Source organism: Gallus gallus, chromosome 6, assembly GCF_016699485.2.
Source record: "Gallus gallus isolate bGalGal1 chromosome 6, bGalGal1.mat.broiler.GRCg7b, whole genome shotgun sequence".
Classification (NCBI taxonomy): Eukaryota; Metazoa; Chordata; class Aves; order Galliformes; family Phasianidae; genus Gallus; species Gallus gallus.
Window position 1 is genome coordinate 27,096,339 of NC_052537.1, and position 25,282 is coordinate 27,121,620.

General features: G+C 38.3%; 2 long non-coding RNA genes across 3 annotated transcripts in view; one reads left to right on the top strand and one right to left on the bottom strand.

The window, feature by feature from the left end:
• LOC107053737 overlaps positions 1-25,282 on the top strand; it is a 62,700-nt gene that overhangs the window by 25,430 nt on the left and 11,988 nt on the right. Inside the window, exons 5-12 of the long non-coding RNA XR_006939782.1 lie at positions 1,713-1,803; positions 2,283-2,324; positions 4,380-4,469; positions 5,191-5,443; positions 9,676-9,767; positions 18,731-18,824; positions 19,772-19,905; positions 22,417-22,524. This is a non-coding gene — a long non-coding RNA (uncharacterized LOC107053737). The remainder of the gene's footprint in view (positions 1-1,712; positions 1,804-2,282; positions 2,325-4,379; positions 4,470-5,190; positions 5,444-9,675; positions 9,768-18,730; positions 18,825-19,771; positions 19,906-22,416; positions 22,525-25,282) is intronic.
• Positions 18,833-25,282, bottom strand: part of LOC107053736 — a 60,473-nt gene continuing 54,023 nt past the window's right edge. For both annotated transcript variants that reach the window (XR_006939783.1, XR_005860999.2), the window contains one exon: positions 18,833-20,410. This is a non-coding gene — a long non-coding RNA (uncharacterized LOC107053736). The remainder of the gene's footprint in view (positions 20,411-25,282) is intronic.

The window sequence follows — 25,282 nt, forward strand, 5'->3', positions numbered from 1 at the left end:
AAAACCAGAATAGATTTCTACTTCATGAATAGTTCTGAAATATTGGCATTCTTTATTCTTGAATCAGAGCGGACTTCCAGATTTCAAGATTTCCCCAAGAACAGCATTTTTGAAAATCTATTACTTTAGATCTCAGCTTTTCCAATATTATCTCTAAATGTACACTTTGCATCATTTGTTTTTTTTCACTATGGAAAACTTCCTATGCACCATTTCTGATGCTCATTTTTTCTGAAAACAGTGTGTTCCAATGAAAGAAATGTAATTTGGCATATATTCTGATAGAAGGATGCATTTGCTTAGAAGATCTTTAACACACTTTAGGTTTCAGCGTAAATGTAATTAATCAAAAAAGCCAAAAAAGCAATCCAAAGGATGGCTCTTTGTAATGCTAGTAAGGCTACTAAATAGCATGTCTGTTGCAGTTACAATCAAGCAGAACAATAACAATAAATCTATGACTCTATGAATAACACTCAAAATAATACGGGTGGTTACTTGTACAAAATTGAAATCTGTGGATTTTTTCCATGTTTCTTCAGACGGGATCCAGAGCACATCGGGTTCAGAGAATTCAGTTCGTGTGCATTAATTTTTTTTAGAAAAATTCCAAAGGAGAGGCATTTCTATCCCTTTGTTGCCTTGTAGCTCAGGAGTACAGCTCTGCCAGGTGTGCTTTGGAAAATAGGCAGTCAGAAGTTTTCTGAGAAGTGCTTCTAACTTGCGTTGGCCTGGCAAGCACGGGTATGCTTAATCGGGAATCTGAGATGAACCTTAGAGAACTGCAAGCTGCTTGACCCAGACTTAGCTTTGACATGAAAACACTGCTTGTAGAAAGCTTGAAGCTTACATCAGGTTTAATCTTGTTGGGTGCACAGCTTCCTAGCTGTATCTTCCAACAGAGATGCACGTTAATGAAGCCTGTATTTTTCTGCTCATAAATCAGTAAGAGTGGAAAATGAACAGATGGGTTGACTTTTCACAGGCATCCCCAGACAAGATGCAGGAGTGCACCAATTCTCTTCTCTCTGCCCAGAAAAATCCCTTATGCAAAGACTTTGGCATCTAAACATCATTACATGCTCTTGTTCATTTCTGAGACCCTCTGCTGTATTTTTGCTATTTTTTCTTCTCTTATGCACTGCTAACTAATTAGAGTAGGGACCTTTTATCCATGTGTAGCAGGGAACAATTTCCTCATTTGTCTTCAGCGATGATTATATCGTGTTTATAACAAGTTTAATTTATTTTCTGTTTGCTAAGGGTGAGCATAGGGGAAGATAATGACAGTATGATGACAGACATTCATAGGAAGTACACCTTGCATTTTGAAACTACATAAAAATAGAGAAATAATACTGAAAACACATAAAAAAGAGCGCAACGTCTTTTTCCCATTGCTCTTAAAATTTTATTGCAAGCCAGTTGAGAAGGCTGCTCAAAAACAGAGTTTCTTGGGTAATTCCTGGGTCACTGTAGGAAGAGATGTGTGGATTTCTTCAGAAAGGCTGGGTACAGACGTACAGAAAAGGGTCAGTGGGTCCACCCAGCTCCCTATAGGGAGCTTCCTATCTTGTCTGATGAGGGCCAGGGAAGGATCTTTAACAATGACAGATCTAATTATTTTCCAAGCTGGACAGTCCCTGTGTCACTTGTCCTCTCCATGTACAGTAGTCATTCATCCTTTTCAGCCTTTTCTGCTCTTTTTCTAGGGCTACAGAGCAGTCTGTGAGATGGTTCGCATCACCACTTGCTGTACTGAAGGCAGCAGACATAGATGTTAAGCTCAGTGAAAAGAAACTGGTAACTTCATTGAGTCTTTGGATCCACCTTGCTTTATGTAATAAAACTGAACGGTATAGCTGACTTTCAGGAAGACGATTAATGTCTAATCGGGTAGATAAGCAATGCTACTCAATCAACAAACTATGGCATGTCCCCAGCTGCCCCTCTGAATCAAAACCCATATGTGTATAATTTAAAAGTTTATTCTTAAATTTATGGTTTATTTAGGATCAAAGATATACATGATGACTAATGACTAACTGTTCAAGTCCCCATAAAATGCAAGAATCCCCCCAGAGAATGATACATCTTCTTTAAATGAATAGAGGCTGACAATCAAGGATCACGTGTTCTCTCCCAACCTTCTGATAAATGTTCCTTCTATTACTTCCAATAGACTTTGATACATTAAACTGGATAATTTATTCTTGGTAATTTATCTTTATCTTTGTTCTCATGGGTATCAGCTCATCTTTCTCTCTCTTTTCTTCCTACAGCAATGCAGTGCATCAGCATCGGGAACAATAAACATAAATCTGGTAAGTTCAAATTAATATTAGGGCATCTTCTTGGTTAGACTAGAACATGAGTAGTGAAGAACTATGCGTTATATCTTCTATACAGTGGAAATTCTGTACATCTACGCTACGGGTAATTTCACTCTGTCCTTAACTCACTTGATAACTCAGTCCTATAGCGTATTGCTATGGGTTGTTCCCTACAGACTAAGAACAAAAGAACAAATTCTGGCTGTATGGATTGTACTTCTGCTGAGTTGAACATGGATTAGAAAGCTATGATAGTAGGACAGAAGTCTACTTTTTTTTTTAGTCTGTTTCAGAAGCTCATAGCATTTGCATGATATTATTCAACTAAACGTCTATCCTTCCATTCGCTTTCTAAATAAAAGAAATTCTGGCTACAGTCATCCTCGAGTCAGAGCTTTAAGTATTTCTCATCTGCACATCATTCTGTAGTTTGTATAAACTTAATTGGGTCTAGTTCGGTCCCAGTAAATAAGGCCTAAAATCCAGAACTGTCCTTTATGTTTTTTCCTTTGATTTTGCAAGTGATTAGAAATCTGCACCAGGCATCTCAGATATTTTATTTATATAGAGATGTATTATTTATTGTACATACATAAAATATATATTAAATATATATAAAATAAATAATATATATATAATTTCCTGATGTTCTTTTCTGTAGCAGAAGCTTCTCCTTCATAAAACCAGGGTTACGAGGGAAAAAAAGAGGTGCACTACCTCACTAAAGCATAAAGTGAGATAGAAGGAGAAATAGCTCTAATGCTTAGTGCTGCAATCAAAACTGTAAACAGAGAAATGGGGCATTTCCAGATGCCACTCCTAACAGGTGTGGGCATCAAAAGATGAGCTCTTTCATATGGTTCACTTCTCAGAAAGGTGAGAAGCGACCTCACTGGAGAGCTAGAGGAGAACTAGAAGGATTGATTAATATAAAAATGATCTATTTGGGTTAGAAGGTAAAAATACAAAGGCTATGAAGTGGAGAAGATAGATTAATCTTCTATGTAAATCGAAACAAGGTCAGTTTTTTTCTTATGCCTCATTTCAGAGCGAAAAAGCTTGCGATACAGAATTCTCAGAGTTTATTCGCCACTATATAGTGGAGTAAGGGAAAAGCCTCAGAGATATTCAAACTGCAGAAACCAATGTTGATTCCCAGTTTTCACTCAAGCTGTTTCTTACTCTTGTATACCTGGCTGAAAGTCTGTGATAACGATATAAACTGCCTTCTTTATTTTTAACCAAGACAGTAGGACAATTTTAAGTAATGTTTTCTTCTAGCTAGCACATTTCTTTAGGGATTAACAATGTTTTTGCTTAGGTAGAACATTTATTCCCCAGTGATGGACTACTTTGATCGTTAGAATAAGCTGCCACTAAGATGTTATCTTGTTATCTATCTTTTATTCAAGCTTGTTGAAAAAGGACTAAACCTCTTCTGAATATTAAGTATTCAGATATTCTTTTTTACTACCTTCAAACTCAGAAAAGTGGGGAAACAGTGATCCTCTTTTGTCTAATTGATTGTTTCCAGGGAATTGAGAGTAGGAAGTACTGCCCTGTATATTGACCAGTACTCCAAAGAGTTTTCAGATGAAGGTATATCTGTAGCACTGTAAAAGCATTGTGGCAGTTGTGCAGATGCAAAAGGGGGATTGTGTGGCTGTGGCCTAAGGGCAATGGAACCCTTTGAGACAGCGTGTGCTTATTATACAAGTTAAATTTCCGTGCAGTATCATCTTCACTATGAATAGGACTTGGGAGAATCTTTGGCTGCTGTAGTCTCTTCTCACTATAGTGAATAATTAATCCTTGAAAAAAGGTGACTCCTGATATATATATTTTTTCTTATGGTCTGTCAAAGTAGTTCTGGTACCATCTCATCTCTCACTCTACAAAAATTTAAGAAAATGAGATCTGGGAATGAGAGTGTATGCTATTTCATATTGATATTACAATGTTGATTTGGCAGGTTTGACTAAATTTCTTAATGAGAATGCATGGATTTATTTTTTTCATTTAATAATACTGCATTCTTGTTCTTAGACACCTAATAGTTCTTTCAGAGAATTGATTTAAAGTCTGGATTATTTCCCATCCCGGGCATGCATCATATCCCCCAGCAGCAAACTGAAGGTAAGCCTCGTTCTGGTTGCTCCAGCATCTGCTCTTTTGGAGCAGCAGAGGCTCAGGCTGGAGATCACAGTCTACCAGAGTGTGTTAGCTTGGTGCAGTGCTGACCCAAAGCTGCCCCCATCTCCCCCACTCCTCCGGAATCATACAATCATAGAATCATTTAGGTTTGGAAAGGCCACTAAGATCACCAAGTCCAGCTGTCAACCCATCCCCACCATCCCCAATAACCTGTATCCCTCAGTGCTACATCTACCCTTTTCTTGTATACCTCCAGGACTGGTGACTACACCAACTTCCCTGGGCAGCCTGTACCACTACTACCATGTCATTGCAAACATCCACGTGCCCTGTCAGGGGGGTTTAGGTTGGCAGCCCTGTTTTCCCCCTCTCCTCTTGGCAGAAACGGCGCTGTTGCTGCCACCTGGCTTCACTCCACAACTCCAGGGCTGGGAAACATCAGAAGTGATTTCTCCAGGGACCCATTCCGGAGCTCAAATTAGCGATGAACCATAAACTGACCAAACATAGGATTTTGGACTGAATTTATGATGGATTGTCCCAAGTTTAATTTCTAGTTCTGTTTTGTTGCTACAAACTTTCAACCCTAGATTTTCCCCCAGGTAATTAACATAATGTTATTGCTTTAAAGCGTGTCATTTGTTCAGTAACAGTCCCAATTACTCAGGGGTTACTGACTTTGGGCTTTCAAAATGTGCTACAGGATGTACCGTGACCCTAGTTACTACAGAAATGTTCATGGATCAGAGACCCTGCAGTCAACCTTCTTGTTCTGACCAATCATTAACCAGGAGGAACATTGTGGAGCTGCCGCTGCTTTTTCCTGAGTTACTTTAACAGACTGACCACAGGCATGTTCCTTCGTCCTTAGAAGAGTTCCAGAAGATTAGTCAGCTAAACCTGACAAGGCTTCTGGGAAGCTGGAAAGGACTTGGCTCAGCATATTAGGAACTAAGGTGGGAAATAGTTCTGAGTGCTGCAATATCTGTGCCGTATGTTCCTCATTCTTACTGTTTATTTTTCCATTAGCCCAAACATAGCAATAAACACTTCATCCATATCTACTTCACTGAAAGTTTTATTGACCTGACATTGCAGCTGTGTAAGAGAAAAAAAGCTACAGATCAGATTTTGTTTCAGCTGTTGTCTTTGCAACATGTTTTTGGATGGCTTTCAATATAGATGGGGAGGGGAAGAAACTACGTAATTTTTTCAGGCCAAGGTACCGAACAAATATGAAAAGATACAAAGATAAGGTTTAGCTAGATAAAGATTTAGCTGGATGAGTGAATAAAAAGGGTGGCGGTTATAAAGATTGTAGCGAATAAAGAGAGATGACAGAAGAGTGGGGTCGGTTGTAGAGTGCGAAGCGGGCAAGTTTAAAGGTGGGAGACACTAAGACCATCTTCTATGCCTGAGAGTCCTTCCTCCCCTTCAGTTTTCTGAGGGGACAAGCCCAATGGGAACCTCAACTTGGGAGCTATTTACGTGAGTGCACTCTAAAAGCTCAAACTGAATCCAGGCTATTTTATTGGGTGCTGACTGTGTATCCGTGAATAATTGTATGCGATATTCAAGGCAAAAGATTATCATCTGTGTCTTTGGTGGGACAAATAATTCCCAGAGCATTTCTCTAAGTGGGGAGCGTTCTGATGTGATCACCTAATGTTTTTCACCTGAGCAGATAGCCCTGTTTTCATTTGCAGTCAGATCTTATTTTATATCACTAGGAAATGCATTCCTTCACCCACACAATAAATTAAAAAAACATATGCATATCTACAGATTCATTTATATAAGCACTACAAAATTGAGATTGTCAGGAAGCCTTGCATTTAAACCTTCATTCCTGATTAGAAGAGAGCATGCTGAGTACTTAAACTCATTTTGCTCTTCAAAGCAAGCTATTATTAGGGTATCTGGCCCTTCATACTTAATGAGAGCTTTTCTATTGAGATGCAACAATGATGCATCCAATATAAAATTTTGGCTATAAGTGTGATTTTTTTTTTTTTTTTTCTTAAAGCACTTCCTTGAAAAATTAAAAGGCTGTATTCTGCTTTTTTCAAGTCTCAAATGACACTGAATATATTGGTTTGAATCTGGATAGTGCAATTTTCTCTTCAGGATTGCTTTAACCATTTAATTTCGTAATTCTGTATGAAATCCAGTCCATTCTGCAACCCTTTCAGGTTAATATAGTGCTTCAAGGCACATAGACTGAATCTGGAATAGAGCAGAAGACCTAACCCTTGGGATACCAGAAGAGGAATATGTATGGTTTAGAAGGAAGAACCAAGAAATATGGGGTCCCAGGGCTGGAATGCCTGGAGGATTAGAAAACAAATGATCTCTGAGGGAGCTTCAATTAAATCCACTTCCACAATGGATGCAGGCAGCTGAAGAGAATGCCAATGGCCAGTCAGAGATACCCAACTTCTCCCAGTGGATGGGTTGGCAAAAGCAGGAAGGACAAGGAGAAATTGCTTATATGTGGCTTTTGGTTATTTTGTGCTTGAATTTGCAGTGGTTTTAAGTTTAGAAAAACACTGGATCTGAAAATGCATGGACTGAATCTGCACCCAATTATGACTAATGTGTTATAAGTACTCTGATGGAGGCAGACACTGAAAAACTGCTGCAGTCAAACCTGTGAGTAGTAAATACGTGCAGCCTGCTCTTCAGCCATGACTTCGTAAATGTTATGTCACTATGATATTTTGCAAAAACATATCTTTTCTATTTGAAATGCAAACTTGGGTGTCTTCTGTAAAACGCCTGTACAATGAAAGCAGGGCACAAAGGAAAGGCCCTGATCCTGTAGTAAGAAAGACTGCACTTTCGGAAAGGTATTTTTTGCATGAGAATAGCGTTCTGGGTTGGGGGACCACTTCATTATTGATGCAGACACTACTTGTTAGCACAGCCTCTTCCGCTGCTCAAGGAAGGCTAATGTGGAAAACGCTGGCCTCAGCCTACCTCCTCCTTCCAGATAAAACTGGAATTTCATTAACTTGTGAAGCAGTAAGGCAGAGTTCCTCAGGCCAAAGTGCAGCTCGGCAAGTCACTGCGTAAAGCAGAGGTGACAGTAGAAAAGTAGAATAGAGGGAACAGTACTGATGGCTACCAATGCTCCTGCAGAGGTTGCTTTAGATGGCCTCTGAAACAGCCAGCAACACAGCCTTGGCTTTTGGAGAACAGCGTCCTGCTGCTGCTGGATGCTCCAGTCCCCTCTCGACGGAGGAGATGCAGGGAAGGACTAGACCCTAAGGCAAAGAAAAGTGCAACTAGGAAAAAAAAAAAATTTGGAAGTTTAAATAGTGCTAAGAGTTACAGTTGTGTAACGGCTACCAAGCCTACACTACCGCTCTGATGTTTGAGAAAGCAAGATTGGAAAAGCAGTTTGAGTTGGCACACTGACTGTATTAACAAACTGACTGTGCCATTTTCATACAGTTATGTTGCTGATTACCTCTATTTTAGTGTTAATGACTCATTCTCTTAGAAGATTCTCTATGTCTTCAGAAAGGAAGAGAAATGCAAATAGTCTTCTGCAGTTGCATGCTCTCTCAGCTTCCCTCTCTGCAAGTCCTATGGAAGCACAAGGTTCTGGACTTCAACATACTAAATGATAATGGTGCAAGTCGCTAAGAGATAACACAGCTTACCAGAAGTGTGTTGACATAAGGGTAAACAGGGCCTTAATTTAGTTAAGATTTCAGGCTACCTTGGCACCACTAAGAAACTACAGTTGTTGAAAACCATAGCATCACAGAATATCCCAAGCTGGAAGTGACTCATGAGGATCACTGAATCCTACTCTTAAGTCTGGAGTATAAACCAGATTAAGACAAACAAACAAAAAAAGAAGCCAAATTTAACCAACCGTTCCTCAAACTAACTACAGTCCTCTACCTCTTTGTACGCTTGAAGCATCTCAAGGATTGTGAATCTCCAAACCCCCTGCCACAGGCAAGTCCACCAACCCCCCCCCCCCAAGGCCCCATCCAACCTGGCCTTGAACACCTCCAGGGACGGGGCATCCACAATGTCTCTGGGTAGGTTTATTTTTTCTCGGGATGGACACAGCAATGAATTACTTTCTCTGATTAATGGGTTGAAAAATACTTCAAGTCTTTTCCAGTTTGAAGATGAACCCACAGAGTGGAAATCCAGGCTGAGTCAGCCTTTTTATTGGTTTTCTGTGAAAGACTCATCCCTATTTCCAATTATCTAACCCAGTGGCTACCGCAGTGTTGGTGCTCCTAAGTTATGGACATGAGAAATTAGTTCCTAAGGGAAATGGTCTTGCTGTGCTTTCATTTTCAAATATAATTCCACTGAAGGACACTTGATTTTCAAAGTGCAAATCAACATGGAGAACTTCCTTGGACATTAAGTGCTATTGAGCACTGTTGTTTTATGAAGGAGGAATGAAAGCTCTCAAAATGTGATTCTTTGAGGCCGCTGCTTGAACTCTCTCTGAATAGGTCTTGCAAGGATCTTGGCCTAACAACGCAGCCTCGGGACCTTGACAAGTACAGATTCTTGGCTCCAGCAATGAGCTCAGAATCTGGAAACTGGGCTCTTGTCCCAGAGCCATCCAAGGCAGATAATTTCCAGTACTTCTAAAACATTGCAAGAAGTGTGAAATCAGTGAAAGATCTGTAAGTAGAGACCCCTTTGAACACATGGGAAAAAGAGACCTAAAGGTTAAGCAGCATCTCAGACGAGTCCTGAGTACTTATGTATCTCTGTACATCTAGCCTGACATCATTCACTTCATTCAACAGCTGTTCTCAAATGCACTAACTTCATCAGTGTAACAAGATAATATCCCTAGTGCTGCAAGTATCTGCATCATGCACATAAAGTGCACCTGCACTTCTTCATCACACTTACCCAAATGAGTAACATCCTCGAGCTTGCACAAGAGTTGCCCAGCTGTTGACTTTGCTTGCAGTTACTGTGCCTATTTCCTGCACGTGCAGGATTTGTATGTGCTATAATTGGGCTACCTGGTTTCCAGATGCAGCTGACAAAGTAACAAAGATCTACAGTCCCAGTCCCATTAGAATTGATGGAGAGACATAGGGAATTGGATGTATTAAAGGCCTTAAAAAAAAAAAAAAAAAAAAAAAGCAGTCCTGACCAACAAACTTTGTATTGTGCATATTTTTCTGTGCAGTGATGATGACAACCCTGTGGATTTGTTCACTCCATCCTAAAGAGGACTTCCCGTCATAGTACTTTGTGCATGGATTTAGGAAAATTTGAATGGTAAGTGCTAAAAATAAAATAACAATAAAGCTGTCAAAATAAGAAGGATTTGGGGTTAATCGAGGAACAATTAATTACTCAACATCTCCTGCTTAGGCACTTTTCTTACTTTAAAGTCTTATTTTCTATTTAAATGTCAGACGTTTTCTTCCAGTGCCTTTAATTAGTCTATCCATAAATACAGATTGGCTATACTATGCTACTTTATACTGAAAAAATACCACAGTAATACTTACTATATTAGCTTTTACTTAAAGAGCTAGATGATGTAGATGGTGTGGATGTAGATGCAGATGAAGTGGATGATGTAGATGTAGATGATGTGGACGATTTGGATGATGCGGATGTGGATGATGTGGATGATTGTGGATGTGTGTGGATGTGTATGGATGGTTGTGGAAGATTGTCGATGTGGATATTTGTGGTTGATTGTGGATGATGGTGTATGTGGATGTGGATGATTGTCGATGTGGATATTTGTGGCTGACTGTGGATGTGGATGATTATGGACGTGGCTGTGGATGTTTGTGGGTGATTGGGAATGTGGATGTTTGTGGATGTGGATATTTGTGCAAGTGTGTGGTTGTTTGTGGATGTGGATGTTTGCGGATGATTGCAGATGTTTGGGGATGTGGATGTTTGTGGATGATTGTCGATGTTTGGGGATGTTTGTGGATGTGGATGACTGGGGATGATTGTAGTTATGGGTGGATGTGGATGATTGTGGATGTTTGTCGATGTGGATGATTATGGATGTTTGTGGATGTTTGTGGGTACGGATGACTGTGGATGATTGTAGTTATGGGTGGATGTGGATGATTGGGCATGTAAAGGTTTGTGGATGTTTGTGGGTGATTGTGGATGTCTGTGGATGTTTGTGGATATGGGTGGATGTGGATGTTCGTGGATGATAGTAGTTGCGGGTGTAGATGTGGATGATTGTGGATACGGATGACTGCAGATGATTGGGCATGTAAAGGTTTGTGGATGTTTGTAGATGTGGATATTTGCGGATGCATGTGGGTGTGTGTGGATGGTTGTGGATATGGGTGGATGTGGATGTTCGTTGATGATAATAGTTGTGGGTGGACGTGGATGTGGATGATTGTGGATGTTTGTAAATACAGATGACTGAGGACGATTGTAGTTATGGGTGGATGTGGATGATTGGGCATGTAGATGTGCGTAGATGTTCGTGGGTGGATGTGAATGAGTGTGCATGTGCGTAGATTGGAGGTGGGTGGGGACAACTGCAAGATGATGTAGATGTAGATGTAGATGTAGATGTAGATGTAGATGTAGATGTAGATGTAGATGATGATGTAGATGTAGATGATGATGTAGATGTAGATGATGTAGATGATGATGTAGATGTAGATGATGATGTAGATGTAGATGATGATGTAGATGTAGATGATGATGTAGATGTAGATGTAGATGTAGATGTAGATGTAGATGATGATGTAGATGTAGATGATGATGTAGATGTAGATGTAGATGTAGATGTAGATGTAGATGTAGATGTAGATGTAGATGTAGATGTAGATGTAGATGTAGATGTAGATGTAGATGTAGATGTAGATGTAGATGTAGATGTAGATGTAGATGTAGATGTAGATGTAGATGTAGATGTAGATGTAGATGTAGATGTAGATGTAGATGTAGATGTAGATGTAGATGTAGATGTAGATGTAGATGTAGATGTAGATGTAGATGTAGATGTAGATGTAGATGTAGATGTAGATGTAGATGTAGATGTAGATGTAGATGTAGATGTAGATGTAGATGTAGATGTAGATGTAGATGTAGATGTAGATGTAGATGTAGATGTAGATGTAGATGTAGATGTAGATGTAGATGTAGATGTAGATGTAGATGTAGATGTAGATGTAGATGTAGATGTAGATGTAGATGTAGATGTAGATGTAGATGTAGATGTAGATGTAGATGTAGATGTAGATGTAGATGTAGATGTAGATGTAGATGTAGATGTAGATGTAGATGTAGATGTAGATGTAGATGTAGATGTAGATGTAGATGTAGATGTAGATGTAGATGTAGATGTAGATGTAGATGTAGATGTAGATGTAGATGTAGATGTAGATGTAGATGTAGATGTAGATGTAGATGTAGATGTAGATGTAGATGTAGATGTAGATGTAGATGTAGATGTAGATGTAGATGTAGATGTAGATGTAGATGTAGATGTAGATGTAGATGTAGATGTAGATGTAGATGTAGATGTAGATGTAGATGTAGATGTAGATGTAGATGTAGATGTAGATGTAGATGTAGATGTAGATGTAGATGTAGATGTAGATGTAGATGTAGATGTAGATGTAGATGTAGATGTAGATGTAGATGTAGATGTAGATGTAGATGTAGATGTAGATGTAGATGTAGATGTAGATGTAGATGTAGATGTAGATGTAGATGTAGATGTAGATGTAGATGTAGATGTAGATGTAGATGTAGATGTAGATGTAGATGTAGATGTAGATGTAGATGTAGATGTAGATGTAGATGTAGATGTAGATGTAGATGTAGATGTAGATGTAGATGTAGATGTAGATGTAGATGTAGATGTAGATGTAGATGTAGATGTAGATGTAGATGTAGATGTAGATGTAGATGTAGATGTAGATGTAGATGTAGATGTAGATGTAGATGTAGATGTAGATGTAGATGTAGATGTAGATGTAGATGTAGATGTAGATGTAGATGTAGATGTAGATGTAGATGTAGATGTAGATGTAGATGTAGATGTAGATGTAGATGTAGATGTAGATGTAGATGTAGATGTAGATGTAGATGTAGATGTAGATGTAGATGTAGATGTAGATGTAGATGTAGATGTAGATGTAGATGTAGATGTAGATGTAGATGTAGATGTAGATGTAGATGTAGATGTAGATGTAGATGTAGATGTAGATGTAGATGTAGATGTAGATGTAGATGTAGATGTAGATGTAGATGTAGATGTAGATGTAGATGTAGATGTAGATGTAGATGTAGATGTAGATGTAGATGTAGATGTAGATGTAGATGTAGATGTAGATGTAGATGTAGATGTAGATGTAGATGTAGATGTAGATGTAGATGTAGATGTAGATGTAGATGTAGATGTAGATGTAGATGTAGATGTAGATGTAGATGTAGATGTAGATGTAGATGTAGATGTAGATGTAGATGTAGATGTAGATGTAGATGTAGATGTAGATGTAGATGTAGATGTAGATGTAGATGTAGATGTAGATGTAGATGTAGATGTAGATGTAGATGTAGATGTAGATGTAGATGTAGATGTAGATGTAGATGTAGATGTAGATGTAGATGTAGATGTAGATGTAGATGTAGATGTAGATGTAGATGTAGATGTAGATGTAGATGTAGATGTAGATGTAGATGTAGATGTAGATGTAGATGTAGATGTAGATGTAGATGTAGATGTAGATGTAGATGTAGATGTAGATGTAGATGTAGATGTAGATGTAGATGTAGATGTAGATGTAGATGTAGATGTAGATGTAGATGTAGATGTAGATGTAGATGTAGATGTAGATGTAGATGTAGATGTAGATGTAGATGTAGATGTAGATGTAGATGTAGATGTAGATGTAGATGTAGATGTAGATGTAGATGTAGATGTAGATGTAGATGTAGATGTAGATGTAGATGTAGATGTAGATGTAGATGTAGATGTAGATGTAGATGTAGATGTAGATGTAGATGTAGATGTAGATGTAGATGTAGATGTAGATGTAGATGTAGATGTAGATGTAGATGTAGATGTAGATGTAGATGTAGATGTAGATGTAGATGTAGATGTAGATGTAGATGTAGATGTAGATGTAGATGTAGATGTAGATGTAGATGTAGATGTAGATGTAGATGTAGATGTAGATGTAGATGTAGATGTAGATGTAGATGTAGATGTAGATGTAGATGTAGATGTAGATGTAGATGTAGATGTAGATGTAGATGTAGATGTAGATGTAGATGTAGATGTAGATGTAGATGTAGATGTAGATGTAGATGTAGATGTAGATGTAGATGTAGATGTAGATGTAGATGTAGATGTAGATGTAGATGTAGATGTAGATGTAGATGTAGATGTAGATGTAGATGTAGATGTAGATGTAGATGTAGATGTAGATGTAGATGTAGATGTAGATGTAGATGTAGATGTAGATGTAGATGTAGATGTAGATGTAGATGTAGATGTAGATGTAGATGTAGATGTAGATGTAGATGTAGATGTAGATGTAGATGTAGATGTAGATGTAGATGTAGATGTAGATGTAGATGTAGATGTAGATGTAGATGTAGATGTAGATGTAGATGTAGATGTAGATGTAGATGTAGATGTAGATGTAGATGTAGATGTAGATGTAGATGTAGATGTAGATGTAGATGTAGATGTAGATGTAGATGTAGATGTAGATGTAGATGTAGATGTAGATGTAGATGTAGATGTAGATGTAGATGTAGATGTAGATGTAGATGTAGATGTAGATGTAGATGTAGATGTAGATGTAGATGTAGATGTAGATGTAGATGTAGATGTAGATGTAGATGTAGATGTAGATGTAGATGTAGATGTAGATGTAGATGTAGATGTAGATGTAGATGTAGATGTAGATGTAGATGTAGATGTAGATGTAGATGTAGATGTAGATGTAGATGTAGATGTAGATGTAGATGTAGATGTAGATGTAGATGTAGATGTAGATGTAGATGTAGATGTAGATGTAGATGTAGATGTAGATGTAGATGTAGATGTAGATGTAGATGTAGATGTAGATGTAGATGTAGATGTAGATGTAGATGTAGATGTAGATGTAGATGTAGATGTAGATGTAGATGTAGATGTAGATGTAGATGTAGATGTAGATGTAGATGTAGATGTAGATGTAGATGTAGATGTAGATGTAGATGTAGATGTAGATGTAGATGTAGATGTAGATGTAGATGTAGATGTAGATGTAGATGTAGATGTAGATGTAGATGTAGATGTAGATGTAGATGTAGATGTAGATGTAGATGTAGATGTAGATGTAGATGTAGATGTAGATGTAGATGTAGATGTAGATGTAGATGTAGATGTAGATGTAGATGTAGATGTAGATGTAGATGTAGATGTAGATGTAGATGTAGATGTAGATGTAGATGTAGATGTAGATGTAGATGTAGATGTAGATGTAGATGTAGATGTAGATGTAGATGTAGATGTAGATGTAGATGTAGATGTAGATGTAGATGTAGATGTAGATGTAGATGTAGATGTAGATGTAGATGTAGATGTAGATGTAGATGTAGATGTAGATGTAGATGTAGATGTAGATGTAGATGTAGATGTAGATGTAGATGTAGATGTAGATGTAGATGTAGATGTAGATGTAGATGTAGATGTAGATGTAGATGTAGATGTAGATGTAGATGTAGATGTAGATGTAGATGTAGATGTAGATGTAGATGTAGATGTAGATGTAGATGTAGATGTAGATGTAGATGTAGATGTAGATGTAGATGTAGATGTAGATGTAGATGTAGATGTAGATGTAGATGTAGATGTAGATGTAGATGTAGATGTAGATGTAGATGTAGATGTAGATGTAGATGTAGATGTAGATGTAGATGTAGATGTAGATGTAGATGTAGATGTAGATGTAGATGTAGATGTAGATGTAGATGTAGATGTAGATGTAGATGTAGATGTAGATGTAGATGTAGATGTAGATGTAGATGTAGATGTAGATGTAGATGTAGATGTAGATGTAGATGTAGATGTAGATGTAGATGTAGATGTAGATGTAGATGTAGATGTAGATGTAGATGTAGATGTAGATGTAGATGTAGATGTAGATGTAGATGTAGATGTAGATGTAGATGTAGATGTAGATGTAGATGTAGATGTAGATGTAGATGTAGATGTAGATGTAGATGTAGATGTAGATGTAGATGTAGATGTAGATGTAGATGTAGATGTAGATGTAGATGTAGATGTAGATGTAGATGTAGATGTAGATGTAGATGTAGATGTAGATGTAGATGTAGATGTAGATGTAGATGTAGATGTAGATGTAGATGTAGATGTAGATGTAGATGTAGATGTAGATGTAGATGTAGATGTAGATGTAGATGTAGATGTAGATGTAGATGTAGATGTAGATGTAGATGTAGATGTAGATGTAGATGTAGATGTAGATGTAGATGTAGATGTAGATGTAGATGTAGATGTAGATGTAGATGTAGATGTAGATGTAGATGTAGATGTAGATGTAGATGTAGATGTAGATGTAGATGTAGATGTAGATGTAGATGTAGATGTAGATGTAGATGTAGATGTAGATGTAGATGTAGATGTAGATGTAGATGTAGATGTAGATGTAGATGTAGATGTAGATGTAGATGTAGATGTAGATGTAGATGTAGATGTAGATGTAGATGTAGATGTAGATGTAGATGTAGATGTAGATGTAGATGTAGATGTAGATGTAGATGTAGATGTAGATGTAGATGTAGATGTAGATGTAGATGTAGATGTAGATGTAGATGTAGATGTAGATGTAGATGTAGATGTAGATGTAGATGTAGATGTAGATGTAGATGTAGATGTAGATGTAGATGTAGATGTAGATGTAGATGTAGATGTAGATGTAGATGTAGATGTAGATGTAGATGTAGATGTAGATGTAGATGTAGATGTAGATGTAGATGTAGATGTAGATGTAGATGTAGATGTAGATGTAGATGTAGATGTAGATGTAGATGTAGATGTAGATGTAGATGTAGATGTAGATGTAGATGTAGATGTAGATGTAGATGTAGATGTAGATGTAGATGTAGATGTAGATGTAGATGTAGATGTAGATGTAGATGTAGATGTAGATGTAGATGTAGATGTAGATGTAGATGTAGATGTAGATGTAGATGTAGATGTAGATGTAGATGTAGATGTAGATGTAGATGTAGATGTAGATGTAGATGTAGATGTAGATGTAGATGTAGATGTAGATGTAGATGTAGATGTAGATGTAGATGTAGATGTAGATGTAGATGTAGATGTAGATGTAGATGTAGATGTAGATGTAGATGTAGATGTAGATGTAGATGTAGATGTAGATGTAGATGTAGATGTAGATGTAGATGTAGATGTAGATGTAGATGTAGATGTAGATGTAGATGTAGATGTAGATGTAGATGTAGATGTAGATGTAGATGTAGATGTAGATGTAGATGTAGATGTAGATGTAGATGTAGATGTAGATGTAGATGTAGATGTAGATGTAGATGTAGATGTAGATGTAGATGTAGATGTAGATGTAGATGTAGATGTAGATGTAGATGTAGATGTAGATGTAGATGTAGATGTAGATGTAGATGTAGATGTAGATGTAGATGTAGATGTAGATGTAGATGTAGATGTAGATGTAGATGTAGATGTAGATGTAGATGTAGATGTAGATGTAGATGTAGATGTAGATGTAGATGTAGATGTAGATGTAGATGTAGATGTAGATGTAGATGTAGATGTAGATGTAGATGTAGATGTAGATGTAGATGTAGATGTAGATGTAGATGTAGATGTAGATGTAGATGTAGATGTAGATGTAGATGTAGATGTAGATGTAGATGTAGATGTAGATGTAGATGTAGATGTAGATGTAGATGTAGATGTAGATGTAGATGTAGATGTAGATGTAGATGTAGATGTAGATGTAGATGTAGATGTAGATGTAGATGTAGATGTAGATGTAGATGTAGATGTAGATGTAGATGTAGATGTAGATGTAGATGTAGATGTAGATGTAGATGTAGATGTAGATGTAGATGTAGATGTAGATGTAGATGTAGATGTAGATGTAGATGTAGATGTAGATGTAGATGTAGATGTAGATGTAGATGTAGATGTAGATGTAGATGTAGATGTAGATGTAGATGTAGATGTAGATGTAGATGTAGATGTAGATGTAGATGTAGATGTAGATGTAGATGTAGATGTAGATGTAGATGTAGATGTAGATGTAGATGTAGATGTAGATGTAGATGTAGATGTAGATGTAGATGTAGATGTAGATGTAGATGTAGATGTAGATGTAGATGTAGATGTAGATGTAGATGTAGATGTAGATGTAGATGTAGATGTAGATGTAGATGTAGATGTAGATGTAGATGTAGATGTAGATGTAGATGTAGATGTAGATGTAGATGTAGATGTAGATGTAGATGTAGATGTAGATGTAGATGTAGATGTAGATGTAGATGTAGATGTAGATGTAGATGTAGATGTAGATGTAGATGTAGATGTAGATGTAGATGTAGATGTAGATGTAGATGTAGATGTAGATGTAGATGTAGATGTAGATGTAGATGTAGATGTAGATGTAGATGTAGATGTAGATGTAGATGTAGATGTAGATGTAGATGTAGATGTAGATGTAGATGTAGATGTAGATGTAGATGTAGATGTAGATGTAGATGACCCAACACTTCTAAAACACCACCACCACCACCACCAAAACCTGTGATTCATCAATGTAATGCAACCTGCATTCTGTTGGTATCACCAGGTATAGCTGTTAGTCAGGTTAGTTGATGATCTGTATATACAGTATGTATATACAACCAGTGCCTCTTTCTGAAAACACTATTCTGGATGTTCCGTAAGGTGACAGCTCACAAAGAAGGAATGCTGGGACTGTGTAAACCGCACAGGCTGAGAGGTGCGTGACTATTATTATAGGCACTTTGTTTCTAAACATGTGCATCTTGCATTTGTTTTTTAAGAGATACCTAGTGATACCAATTCAAACATAAAGTCAGCATGCAGATCCTGGTGTGATCAAGTAACTTCGTCTTACCTTTGAGAAAATCCCTCCAAGGATGTTGCCTTCCTTTCAGTTCTCTGAACCCTTGAGAAAATTTATTTAATTAAAAACTTTTCCAATGGATGACAACAGATTCAAGTAGAGATCCATGCGTCTCTCTGGCATGTACTCCCCGAGGGAGCTGCAATCAAAACTCCAGGGATGGAAAGCCAGAGACAGAACCACAGTAAGTACATTGACTTTTTTTTTTTTTTTTTAAACACACACCATTTCACTGAGGATGTTTTGCATTCACATATAAAATAGCAGCTAAAACAAGTTCAGGTTTGCTACAGTTTTTAAGTGTCCTACCTCCATGGAACTAAAGTACATCTATATGACTTTTAACATCTGTTTTTAAAAAACACTTTTACATTTTAGTCAACAAAACAAACAAGAATACAGATAAATCTATTAGAAGATTCAAGCATCTGTTGTATTCTGAAAGCTTTTTCCATATGTTTTCAAGAACAAAGTGACATTTGTTTCATTGCATTCCTTTGCCATGTACTTGGAAAGCTTTTAAGAAACAAGATACAGAAGGACTGCGAAGAAGCCTCTAAGCAACCATATTGTCAGATTCTTGATTGGAAGTCAGTGGCCTTCAGCAAGCGTCCGTAAATCTTACAATAGTAATACATTCAAAATTGATACCATCCATTGAAACTAAAGGGAAAATGTCAGGTTAAAAGTTCATACATAAGTTATGTTTGTCAGCTGGACTCGCGTGTTGCAATATACTAGCAGAAGTACTTAAACTCCCTTGCGTCTGTACTACCTGACACTTCCTACACTCCCTAAATCTGAGCAAAAAGCATATTTGAAATCTTCTAGGACTAGTAGGAGTCAGTGTACCTCTTGGTATTTAGGAAAATAACAGATATATTTAACAAAGAAAACATTTTAATCGAATTCAGCTATAATCCCATCAAAATCATCATTCCTTCTGAGTCCAATCCAGCTGCTGCTGATTTGCAGCTCCCTCTGGAAGTCTTCTCAATACAGACTCCCAGTTCATTGCTTTAGTTGGCATCTTCCATGGGAAACGTTGTCTGTTCATGTAACTGCACTGAACAGTACAGCAAAGTGTCAGCAAAACATTATTTTGTTTGTATGTTTTCTGCTTTTCACCAGTGGATGAAGCTCTGCATTGCTCGAGAATACCTCCTTCAGACACATCATCTTCTTCCCCTGCACTTGTCTTTCACGTACTTGATTCTGGCAGTGGCATTATGAAGAACTACAGGACTGAAGCAGTAATGACACTGGTAATTGATATTCAGTCAGCATAGCATCTCCGCCCAGGAAACCCAGTCCTAAACTTTTCCTCCTGCACAGAATTATTCAGACTGTGGTTAGACTGAACCAATCATAGTGAGATGATGAACAGGCCCTTTCTGGCCTCCAGATGTTTGACACAATGCTCCAACACGTCAAAGTATGTTGGTTATTTTGAGGTGTGAAGGTGAGAAGCTTTGAGGGCACAGATGGACGAGACCATTTTGGAGGACCTACTTTGATTGTTTGTGAATGGGGTAGCACTGCCTACACTGGCTATGTGAAAGCAAGACTTAGTACTTGCTGCTTCACACCTCAGCTTCACTACAGTTGCAGGAGGGGAGCAGGAGAGTCCAAGAAGCGTCACCTGAGCTCTCTTCCGTTTGGCCTTGCTGTTCTCTTGATGTCTGTGTGCGAGTTTCCCTCCAGGCACCCTAGAGAAATTGGGCTGGCAGGGTCAGAATAGTAACTTCAGTTTCTTTCATCCTATTTGGCCTTGGTGGAAAAGAAAGTTCAAGTTAGATGTTTTGAGTTTATTCTTGCTATCTATTCCAAACTATTGTTGCTGGAAATCCTTTCGTTCTCTTCATCATACATTGTACCTCTTTTGGGGGGGAAAAGGATTTGCTAGATTATTTGTAGAAACAGGTTTAAGACCTTCTGGGTCAAGAGATTTTGCATATTTCATATCTTTTTACCTTCCCCCCACCCCCATTAGTTTAAGGGAATGTACAAAAGAATTTTTTTTTTTAAAAAAAGAAAGTTTAGATACAGTTAACTAAGAAATTCAAGTGACCCTGGGCTGGAATTTCAAAGCCTGGATTCAACTCAGATAAGCTTTTAAAGATCAGTTCCTAACGCCCTAAACATTTGTGTATGATTTTAGCTTTTTCCAGTCCTTCTAAGCATGCAAGCATTCCTTTTCTTTATGCTCAGGGCCTGTTGTCTCCTTGGTACGTCTTCTCATTTCAAATTCTAAAATGAATTATTTTTTTTCTTGTGCTAACAAAGAGAACGAAGGGCTCTACACTGTTTTCTTTAACATTTTAAAATCTCAAGCAAGCCCCAAAACTGCAAGAAGCCACTTGGAATTTTATTAAACAAATGCTGCAGCAGGATTAAGTCCCTCTCCCTCAAGAAAAGGGAACTGAAAAGGGCTTTTCAAGTAACCATTGAACTTCCCTATGTAGAGATCAAACACCGACTCTTCTCACCAAGACTATTTGAATTAGTCAAAGAGTTGATCCAGAAGAGTTGACCCAAAGAACCTGAACGTCTTTGCATTTGGAGATCAGATGTGCGGCCTTAGTTTTGACTCATGTCTAACCAATGATATTATGAGTGCTCTAGCACTGCCTATTCAAGTTAGATACCTCTCTTGCCACAGACTTCAGTTCCACCTCTTACCAGCTAGCCATTCTCTGTACATATGTATTTTCCTTGCATCCAATCACAGTGTTTCCCTGTAGTCTAACAAGGCCACACTCCTTACTGTGCTAATCACAAACAAGCCATGTGAATGACATCCTTGTTACATTCCAGTTTCAAACCTCCAAGCAACTGGTTCCAATATATCCTATGTTTTGTCTTTGCAACAGTTGCTAATGGAAACTGCTACAGTACAGGTTTATAAGATCTTGCATTATGCCCTCTTGTATTTTTTTTTTCCATGAACATTTAACTTTCCCAAACTTTGCATTATAAAGAAAGTTTCCCAGGACTGCCTACATTCAGAAGTAAAATTATTTGGAAACATTTTTGGAAAATTATTTGGAAAGTTCGAATAAGCTCTCATAAGCAGCTTTTAAGTGATTTGAGAGAGAATGAGGAGCAAAGGAAACTTGGTAAGGTCAGAAGACACGATCCCACTCCCACAGATGTCAACAGCATCATTTCTGAAGTCCTCCCAGAGGATCTAGAACCAGGGACAGGGGCTGCTGCTCTGCATTCCTTCTATAAACTGAGTTGCCAATGAGTCTCGGTAGATTTACCAAGGCCACATTCCAAACCCAGCAAGACAACAGGCCCCTGGGTTCTGGGTGAACCACATAACTAACCAGAGGACCTGTTAGTTTAGTTTTCTTAGTTGGTTCTCAGCAAAACACTGCTCGAAAAAAAACATGCATGGTGAACACGGACAAGAGAAAGCTGAACACCCACCCTTGTTTTGTGGCTGTCCCAAGCTTTGCTCTTTTCCGATTACGCTTTCATAAAAGCAAGCAAACCATAATACCTGAAAATCCCATGTTTCTTATACAGAGAGCAGCACTCTTTGTCTTGGTGCTGGAAACAGACTGCTAGTTATCAAGGAAATAAGCTCCCTTCTGTCTATATCTGTGTTGTGATGAGTCTGTTGCAAAGCTAGCTTTATGGTCTGTGCAAGCTATGTCAGGGGTTGCTACTGTACTCCAGCAATGGTCAAGAGCTGAAAGACTTCACAAACTTAAGATGTCACTCTAGGTAATGCAGATGTATCCTTCTCTATTATTATCTTTTTTAAGCATTCCCTGCAGAACAAAGAGCTGCTTCTGCCACGCTGTGCGTTGTGTTCCATGACAGGCTTATCCAGCAGAACCAGGGAATAACCTAACCGGACCGAGACTGCAAAGGTATCCGTGTATATATTTAAGATATATAGCAAAGTACTCAAGATGCGGTTGATGCAAGCAAATACACCTGATAAGGATTTTGAATGCCTAACTTTTTTCAGACCTGTGAAAATCCTTATCTACAGAAATGAAAAGTGTGTTGCACTTAAAACTGACAGTAAGTATCAGGACAATCAAGTTACCATAGTACCTGGAGGCATTGCTGGAAGGTAGGACAAGGACAACATCAGCCTTATTTTGAGAGGAGTTACTCCAAGTTCCCTAAACATAGCTAAATCAGTAGCTGTTGGTCCAGTCTAACAAGGACAATGCAGATAGATAGAAGGGACCATGTGAAAGTCTGTCTGTTGATTCTCTCTGTTTGAAATGGTGCAGCAATCTGCAACTACTGATCTACTATCCCTGAACTATGGTAACTGCTACTTCAACCTACAGCAAAGAACATTTGCATGAGTGTTGCAGAAAAAAAAGCCCTTGTCACAGAAACAAGTGTATGACAGAGTGAATCCAGAATGTCTTAGTCTGTAAAATATGTAATGTTTGAACAATGAAATGTTGCAAATACAAACATCATGAATAAACTACTCTTGCTTACAAAACATACCTATTTCATATTGTAAGCAGGACTTTCTGCATCAGGCTCTAGTATCTTTCTCTGTGCAAGTGTTTTGAGCAACAGCGATATAAAGAGCTGCTGGCAGACCTCCAGGATGAGTTCAGAATGGAAGTTAAACAGCCTGAGCTGTTATGGTCCAGCAAACAATCTCTCTTTTGTCTGGTAGCAGTTTCTTAATAATTTTGGAACACAGAAAGCAATGTCTCACAGCTAGGTGCCCCCAGTTTGCTGTAACATCAACATGGGGGGGGGGGGGGGGGGGGGGGGGGGGGGGGGGGGGTGGAAGGGGGACGCAGGGCACTAAGTCCACAGGCACCAGCTTGGAAACCTTTTGTCCAAATAGATGAGAGCTGAAATAGATACATATCTAGCTGCTACTAGAAAACATAGGCTATGATGGTCATTGAATTACATGATCTTTTTAGTCGCCGCCGCCGCTGCCGCCCCCCCCCCCCCCCCTTTTTTTATTCTGAGTTTTTGCTTCCTACAAAAGGCTAGACCAAGAAGAGAACTGATAATTTCTCACCTTAGAGGATTTCAGAGAGGCACTAAGTGTCAACCCTTGAGTTAAGAGGGAGTCTTTCTATTCTGTCATGATTTTAGACTTTTTCCTGGTATTTGTTCTATCAGATATATAGAAATCTGTTTAGGTTCAGGAGATGTCAGCAGAGAGCAATTCACAGAAGACATATTTGCACTCTCCCTCTTCCCTGGAGCATAAGTGTTTGAGTGGCTAATGCCAATTAATGGTCAAAAACTACTTGCTAATTAGTAAATTCCCTCTGATGGATCAGTTCAGTTCCTAAGTCTGAAACATGTGACAGCGTACCCTCTATTTCTTTCCTTTCCAGTTTTCATCATGCCTAATAGTTTTTCTTGCTTTCAGTCCTGAAGCCTTATTTGCAGTAGAACGCAATTAAACTTCTGAGTTCGGTTGGCAGGTGAAAGGATCCTTGCTCACAGACGATAGTTAAACTTTGAAAGAGATTAGTAGTCCTTCAAAATAAAAGGCACTAATGAACCAAGCGCTTTCATCAAAACCAGCCAGTATTCCTTCAGAATAATACAACACTTTCAGTCTTGGCTTTCCCTTGCAGCTTCTTCCTTTAAGTGACTTAGAAAGCAACTTCTGAGGGTGTTTTTATCCCTACAAGTGGTTCAGATGGAGTGCATTTCTGAAGAAGGAGTTAATGAGGTTCTCAATCTGTTTTCCAGTCTCCTCTCCCACTCCTGCTTCTCAAGAACAACATAGCTTGGTTCAACATCCCATTTCATTTTCTCCCTAGGAGCTGGGACAGGCCATCCCTCCTGAGTGCAGGATGAAGGATGTATTTATTCAGCTACTTTATCTAAGATGTGGTCCAGTGTGCAGATGACATGAAGATAGAAAGCAACATCTCTCTGTTGGATGTGCTCAAAGCACATATACTCTTCATGATCTTTGCTGTCATGAGCAATGGAATAACACTGTTCTTATTTTACAAAACTTTGCATATCCACCTGAAGGTGAATCTAGTTGACTCCAATTGTGATCATGGAACATGACAATGGGTGAGAAAGATGAATTCTCTTACACTGGCTGCTCTCCAGAGTTGTGTTAAAAGTTCTAAATTGTGTTAAAAACAAACCAGCCTTCCCCTTAACTCTTCCTGACATTTCAGAGGCAAAAAAAGAGACAACTTCAGTTTTTCAGAAAACAGTCTAGAAGAGTTGGCAGTCTTCCCTCTGAAACAGATTTAAATGGAAAAAAAAATATCAAATCCCTCCCATCTCCAGTGGTGTGGTGTTAAAGGAGTAGGCGTCTTCTGCAGATAAGTCGTCATAGCCACACTGATCTGGGATATGTCCTCCAGAGTTGATTCTTGCTGGTATGATCAGATCTTGAGATTTGAGGGCACGTGTATTCACAGCACTGCCTGCCTCTCTTACCTTCTACAGGTAGGTAGCACCTTTTGCCTTGCTTTTTAGGGGTCAATGATAGTATATCACTCAGAAGTCAGGCACCTTCCTTTCGGTTGTAGCGTGCACATGGGAACATCCATGCTCTCTGTTCTTGCCTGTCCTTGCTTCCCCATCACAGTTCTTGAAGGCCAGAAAAACATCTCCTAACACTTCTAATCCCTCTGAAGCAATTTCTTCTCT